This window comes from Cryptomeria japonica, unplaced genomic scaffold, assembly GCF_030272615.1.
Source record: "Cryptomeria japonica unplaced genomic scaffold, Sugi_1.0 HiC_scaffold_90, whole genome shotgun sequence".
NCBI classification, from domain to species: Eukaryota; Viridiplantae; Streptophyta; class Pinopsida; order Cupressales; family Cupressaceae; genus Cryptomeria; species Cryptomeria japonica.
The window spans coordinates 335,709-342,737 of record NW_026728912.1 but is presented as its reverse complement, the minus strand read 5'-3'; the positions used below and the strand labels follow the sequence as shown (position 1 = coordinate 342,737).

General features: G+C 62.9%; 1 non-coding gene across 1 annotated transcript; it reads left to right on the top strand.

Annotated features, from left to right (window-relative positions):
- The first annotated feature begins 961 nt into the window (after window positions 1–961).
- Window positions 962–1,080, top strand: LOC131864701 (5S ribosomal RNA). The gene has a single exon (XR_009363465.1). It is a non-coding gene; the product is annotated as a 5S ribosomal RNA (ribosomal RNA).
- The last annotated feature ends 5,949 nt before the right edge of the window (window positions 1,081–7,029 follow it).

Sequence of the window (7,029 nt, the reverse complement as noted above, 5' to 3'; positions counted from 1 at the left end):
GGGAGCCAGGGTGGGTCCCAAGGTGAGTGCAAAGGTGGGTGCCAGGGTCAAGGTGAGTGCCAATGTGGGTTCCAAGGTGCCAGGGTCAGGGTGAGTGCCAATGTGGGTTCAAAGGTGCTAAGTTGGGTGCGAGGTTGGGTGCGAGGGTGGGTGGGTGCCAAGGTGTGCTAGGTGGAAGCCCGGGTGGGTCGGCATCCCATGGGTGTCGAGTTGGGTGCCTGATGGGTGCTTCTTGTCAAGTTTTAGTCGTCGGGACTCATTTCGAGCCTTAGAGGTCGTTTCTTGTCCGGTTGCCCTGTCTTCGACCTGGGAACCCAATTTTGGTCCTCGGGTCCCATTTTTTTTTGTCTCGCATCCCACTTTTGGCCTGTGGCCTTTTCGGGGTCGATTCTCGTTTTGGGCATCAGAGCATGTTTCTTCTCCTAAAACCCAATATTTGTTTATTAAGTCTCGGAACACATTTTTGTTCTCGTGGACCCATCATGGGTCTTGGAACGCATTTGTGGTCCTTGGGTCCCATTTTGCATCCCGAAACTTGTGTTTTGGTGCTTGATCCCTATTTTGGGTGCCCACCTTGCACCAAGTGCGCACCCGGGGCAAACCGAGCGCCTTGGTGCACCGGGGCAAGATCGAGCGTGCACCCGAGGCGCCCCGAACATGCACCAAGGTGCACTCGGCCCACATGTGAGCGCAGGTCGTTGCGCCCGAGGTGGTGTGTGGGCACCGCGTTGCAGACGGGACACTGCACGCACACGACGCCCCCTCCAGGTGCACGCACGTAGGCCGGGCCGGGTGCACACCCGACGCCCTAGCAAGGTGCGCGCACCCGGGCAGGGCTCACACTTGGCGAACGGGGCGCACTTCGCGAGGGAGGGTGTGCACCTCGACGGGGGTGGGTGGCCGGGGTGGATTCGCACGTGGGTCGCGGTTTGCTAAGTACACACTGCGACAAGCTCATAACGGGTGCGATCATACCAGCATTAGTGCACCGGATCCCATCAGAACTCCGCAGTTAAGCGCGCTTGGGCCGGAGTAGTACTGGGATGGGTGACCTCCCGGGAAGTCCCGGTGTTGCACCCTTTTTTAGTTTTTCGCCGGGCGTCGCAATGCTATTTGAATAAACCTTTTGCCCGTTTGCGTTCTCGTCGGGGCCGGGCCGGGCCGGGGTGCGCTGCCCGCACTACCGCGCGCGCGGGGGCGACACCGAGCGCGCACCCGAGGCACCCCGAGCACACAGGCCACGGTGCAACCCGGGCGTTGTGCGCGCACCCCGGTGCGCCCGAGGTGCTGCGCGCGCACCCAGGTGAAATCGGTGTGCACCTCGGCCAGTGCGCGCTCGGTCGAGTCGCGCACGTTGGCCAAGGTGCACGGTGATGTTTCTTACTCTAAGGTTCCGCACCAGACGCCCGGGACAGGTGAGCGAAGCTGGGCGGGGCCGGGTGCGCGGCCGGGGCAGGTGCACGCAGCTGGAGAGAGCTTTGGAGCACACTTCGGAGCGCACCAATGATGCGCTCCATTCAAAAGTTTCCTGAAAAGGCAAAAAAAGTTGAGATTATAGAATTTCCCACTTGAGAGATTGTAAAAAAAAAAAATTTAAAATGAAGGAAACGCGGGTGCCAAGGTGTGCGCAGCCCAGCCAAGGTGTGCGCACCAAGGCGCCCACCCTGGCGAAGGTGCACGCAAGGTGCGCACCCGAGGCAAACCGGACAATTAACCCAACTTTCGACTTCGCGCGCACCTTGGAGCGCACTTCGGAGCGCTCCTTGGTGCGCACCAATCTTGGGCACCTCGGAGTGCACCATGGCGCCCACCAAGGTGCGCACCCGGGGCAAACCGAGCTCCGACTTCGTGCGCACCTTGGAGCGCACGAAAGGTGCGCACCATGGCGCCCACCAAGGTGCGCAGCCCAGCCAAGGCGTGCGCATCAAGGTGCGCACCCTGGCGAAGGTGCGCACCCGGGGCAAACCGAGCTCCGACTTCGTGCGCACCTTGGAGCGCACAAAAGGTGCGCAACCCAGCCAAGGTGTGCGCACCCCGGTCAAACCGAGCTCCGAATCGTGCGCACCAGAGGTGCACGCCATCGTGCGCACCTTGGAGCACACTTCGGAGCCCTCCTTGGTGCGCGCCGATGTTGCGCACCTCGGAGCGCACCCGGGGAAAACAATGCAATTAACCCGACTTTCGACTTCGTGGGCACCTCGGAGCGCTCTCGGGTTCGCACCTCGGAGCACACCGAGGTGCGCACCTTTGATGCGCTGCCTTCACCAATTTCCAGAAAAGGCAAGAAAACATTGAGAAGGTGTGCGCACCGAGGTGCCCACCCTGGCGAAGGTGCACGCGAGGTGCGCACCCGGGGCAAACCGGGCTCCGACTTCGTGCACGCCGCACCTTGGAGCACACTTCGGAGCGCTCCTTGGTGCGCACCAGGGCGCGCAACCCAGCCGAGGTGCCCACCCCGGCGAAGGTGCACGCGAGGTGCGCACCCGGGGCAAACCGGGCTCCGACTTCGTGCACGCCATGGTGCCCACCGCGGCGAAGGTGCACGCGAGGTGCGCACCCGGGGCAAACCGGGCTCCGACTTCGTGCACGCCGCACCTTGGAGCACACTTCGGAGCGCTCCTTGGTGCGCACCATGGTGCCCACCAGGGCGCGCAACCCCGCCGAAGGTGCACGCGAGGTGCGCACCCGGGGCAAACCGGGCTCCGACTTCGTGCACGCCGCACCTTGGAGCACACTTCAGAGCGCTCCTTGGTGCGCACCATGGTGCCCACCAGGGCGCGCAACCCCGCCGAAGGTGCACGCGAGGTGCGCACCCGGGGCAAACCGGGCTCCGACTTCGTGCACGCCATGGTGCGCACCGCGGCGAAGGTGCGCACCCGGGGCAAACCGGGCTCCGACTTCGTGCACGCCGCACCTTGGAGCACACTTCGGAGCGCTCCTTGGTGCGCACCAGGGCGCGCAACCCAGCCGAGGTGCCCACCCCGGCGAAGGTGCACGCGAGGTGCGTACCCGGGGCAAACCGGGCTCCGACTTCGTGCACGCCGCACCTTGGAGCACACTTCGGAGCGCTCCTTGGTGCGCACCATGGTGCCCACCAGGCCGCGCAACCCAGCCAAGGTGTGCGCACCAAGGTGCACGCGAGGTGCGCACCCGGGGCAAACCGGGGTCCGACTTCGTGCACGCCGCACCTTGGAGCACACATCGGGGCGCTCCCGGGTTCGCACCGGCGTTGCGCACCGTGGTGGGCACCTCGGAGCACACCAAGGTGGGCAGCGAGGTGCGCACCTTTGATGCGATGCCTTCACTAATTTCCATAAAAGGCAAAAAAAAAACGAGATTTTAAAATTTCCGTTTTGAAAGATAGTGAGAAAAAGGGAATGCTGGTGCCATCTTGAGCCCGCCCTGGTGCGCAGCCCAGCCAAGGTGTGCGCACCAAGGTGCCCACCCTGGCGAAGGTGCGCGCCCGGGCAATTAACCCAACTTCCAACTTCGCGCGCGCCAGGGTGGGAGCGCACCCAACAACCGGGCCTGGGAAGAGCCAATGCGAGAAACCCCACCAAACGCTCTGACAAAAAAAGAGGGGGCGCTCCAGTAACCCCGCTTCGGAGCGCACCCTGGGCAAACCCAGCCAAGGTGCCCACCCCGGCCAAGGTGCAGGCGAGGTGCGCACCCGGGGCAAACCGGGCTCCGACAACGTGCACGCCGCACCTTGGAGCACACTTCGTAGCGCTCCCGGGTGCGCACCTCAGAGCACACCAAGGTGGGCAGCGAGGTGCGCACCTTTGATGCGCTGCCTTCACTAATTTCCAGAAAAGGCAAAAAAAAAAGGAGATTTTAAAATTTCCGTTTTGAAAGATAGTGAAAAAAACGGAACGCGCGTGCCATCTTGAGCCCGCCCTGGTGCGCAGCCCAGGTAAGGTGCCCACCCTGGCAAAGGTGCGCACCCGGGCAATTAACCCTACTTCCGACTTCGTGCGCGCCAGGGTGGCAACCGGGCCTCGGAAGAGCCAATGCGAGAAACCCCACCAAACGCTCCGACAAAAAAAGAGGCGGCGCTCCAATAACCCCGCTTCGGAGCGCAGCCGGGGCAAACCCAGCCAAGGTGCCCACCCCGACGAAGGTGCACGCGAGGTGCGCACCCGGGGCAAACCGGGCTCCGACAACGTGCACGCAGCACCTTGGAGCACACTTCGAAGCACTCCCGGGTGCCCACCGGCGTTGCGCACCGTGGTGGGCAGCGAGGTGCGCACCTTTGATGCGCTGCCTTCACTAATTTCCAGAAAAAGGCAAAAAAAAATGAGATTTTAAAATTTCCATTTTGAAAGATAGTGAAAAAAAAGGAACGCGGGTGCCATCTTGAGCCCGCCCTGGTGCGCAGCCCAGGCAAGGCATGCGCACCAAGGTGCCCACCCGAGGTGCACACCCGGGGCAAACCGGGCTCCGACTTCGTGCAGGCCGCACCTTGGAGCACACTTCGGAGCGCTCCTTGGTGCGCACCATGGTGCCCACCAGGGCGCGCAACCCAGCCAAGGTCTGCACACCAAGGTGCCCACCCCGGCGAAGGTGCACGCGAGGTGCGCACCCGGGGCAAACCGGGCTCCGACTTCGTGCACGCCATGGTGCCCACCGCGGCGAAGGTGCACGCGAGGTGCGCACCCGGGGCAAACCGGGCTCCGACTTCGTGCACGCCGCACCTTGGAGCACACTTCGGAGCGCTCCTTGGTGCGCACCATGGTGCCCACCAGGGCGCGCAACCCAGCCAAGGTGTGCGCACCAAGGTGCACGCGAGGTGCGCACCCGGGGCAAACCGGGGTCCGACTTCGTGCACGCCGCACCTTGGAGCACACATCGGAGCGCTCCCAGGTTCGCACCAGCGTTGCGCACCTTTGATGCGCTGCCTTCACTAATTTCCAGAAAAGGCAAAAAAAAACGAGATTTTAAAATTTCCGTTCTGAAAGATAGTGAAAAAAACGGAACGCGGGTGCCATCTTGAGCCCTTCCTGGTGCGCACCCCAGGCAAGTTGTGCGCACCAAGGTGCCCACCCTGGCGGAGGTGCGCGCCCGGGGCAATCCGGGCTCCGACTTCGTGCACTGCATGGTGCCCACCAAGGCGCGCAACCCAGCCAAGGTGCCCACCGCAGCGAAGGTGCACGCGAGGTGCGCACGCGAGGTGCACACCCGGGGCAAACCGGGCTCCGACTTCGTGCACGCCGCACCTTGGAGCACACTTCAGAGCGCTCCTTGGTGCGCACCAGGGCGCGCAACCCAGCCGAGGTGCCCACCCCGGCGAAGGTGCACGCGAGGTGCGCACCCGGGGCAAACCGGGCTCCGACTTCGTGCACGCCATGGTGCCCACCGCGGCGAAGGTGCGCACCCGGGGCAAACCGGGCTCCGACTTCGTGCACGCCGCACCTTGGAGCACACTTCGGAGCGCTCCTTGGTGCGCACCATGGTGCCCACCAGGCCGCGCAACCCAGCCAAGGTGTGCGCACCAAGGTGCACGCGAGGTGCGCACCCGGGGCAAACCGGGGTCCGACTTCGTGCACGCCGCACCTTGGAGCACACATCGGGGCGCTCCCGGGTTCGCACCGGCGTTGCGCACCGTGGTGGGCACCTCGGAGCACACCAAGGTGGGCAGCGAGGTGCGCACCTTTGATGCGATGCCTTCACTAATTTCCATAAAAGGCAAAAAAAAAACGAGATTTTAAAATTTCCGTTTTGAAAGATAGTGAGAAAAAGGGAATGCTGGTGCCATCTTGAGCCCGCCCTGGTGCGCAGCCCAGCCAAGGTTTGCGCACCAAGGTGCCCACCCTGGCGAAGGTGCGCGCCCGGGCAATTAACCCAACTTCCAACTTCGCGCGCGCCAGGGTGGGAGCGCACCCAACAACCGGGCCTGGGAAGAGCCAATGCGAGAAACCCCACCAAACTCTCTGACAAAAAAAGAGGGGGCGCTCCAGTAACCCCGCTTCGGAGCGCACCCTGGGCAAACCCAGCCAAGGTGCCCACCCCGGCCAAGGTGCAGGCGAGGTGCGCACCCGGGGCAAACCGGGCTCCGACAACGTGCACGCCGCACCTTGGAGCACACTTCGTAGCGCTCCCGGGTGCGCACCTCAGAGCACACCAAGGTGGGCAGCGAGGTGCGCACCTTTGATGCGCTGCCTTCACTAATTTCCAGAAAAGGCAAAAAAAAAAGGAGATTTTAAAATTTCCGTTTTGAAAGATAGTGAAAAAAACGGAACGCGCGTGCCATCTTGAGCCCGCCCTGGTGCGCAGCCCAGGTAAGGTGCCACCCTGGCAAAGGTGCGCACCCGGGCAATTAACCCTACTTCCGACTTCGTGCGCGCCAGGGTGGCAACCGGGCCTCGGAAGAGCCAATGCGAGAAACCCCACCAAACGCTCCGACAAAAAAAGAGGCGGCGCTCCAATAACCCCGCTTCGGAGCGCAGCCGGGGCAAACCAAGCCAAGGTGCCCACCCCGACGAAGGTGCACGCGAGGTGCGCACCCGGGGCAAACCGGGCTCCGACAACGTGCACGCAGCACCTTGGAGCACACTTCGAAGCACTCCCGGGTGCCCACCGGCGTTGCGCACCGTGGTGGGCAGCGAGGTGCGCACCTTTGATGCGCTGCCTTCACTAATTTCCAGAAAAAGGCAAAAAAAAATGAGATTTTAAAATTTCCGTTTTGAAAGATAGTGAAAAAAAAGGAACGCGGGTGCCATCTTGAGCCCGCCCTGGTGCGCAGCCCAGGCAAGGCATGCGCACCAAGGTGCCCACCCGAGGTGCACACCCGGGGCAAACCGGGCTCCGACTTCGTGCAGGCCGCACCTTGGAGCACACTTCGGAGCGCTCCTTGGTGCGCACCATGGTGCCCACCAGGGCGCACCCGAGGCAAACCGGGCTCCGACTTCGTGCACGCCGCACCTTGGAGCACACATCGGAGCGCTCCCAGGTTCGCACCAGCGTTGCGCACCTTTGATGCGCTGCCTTCACTAATTTCCAGAAAAGGCAAAAAAAAACGATATTTTAAAA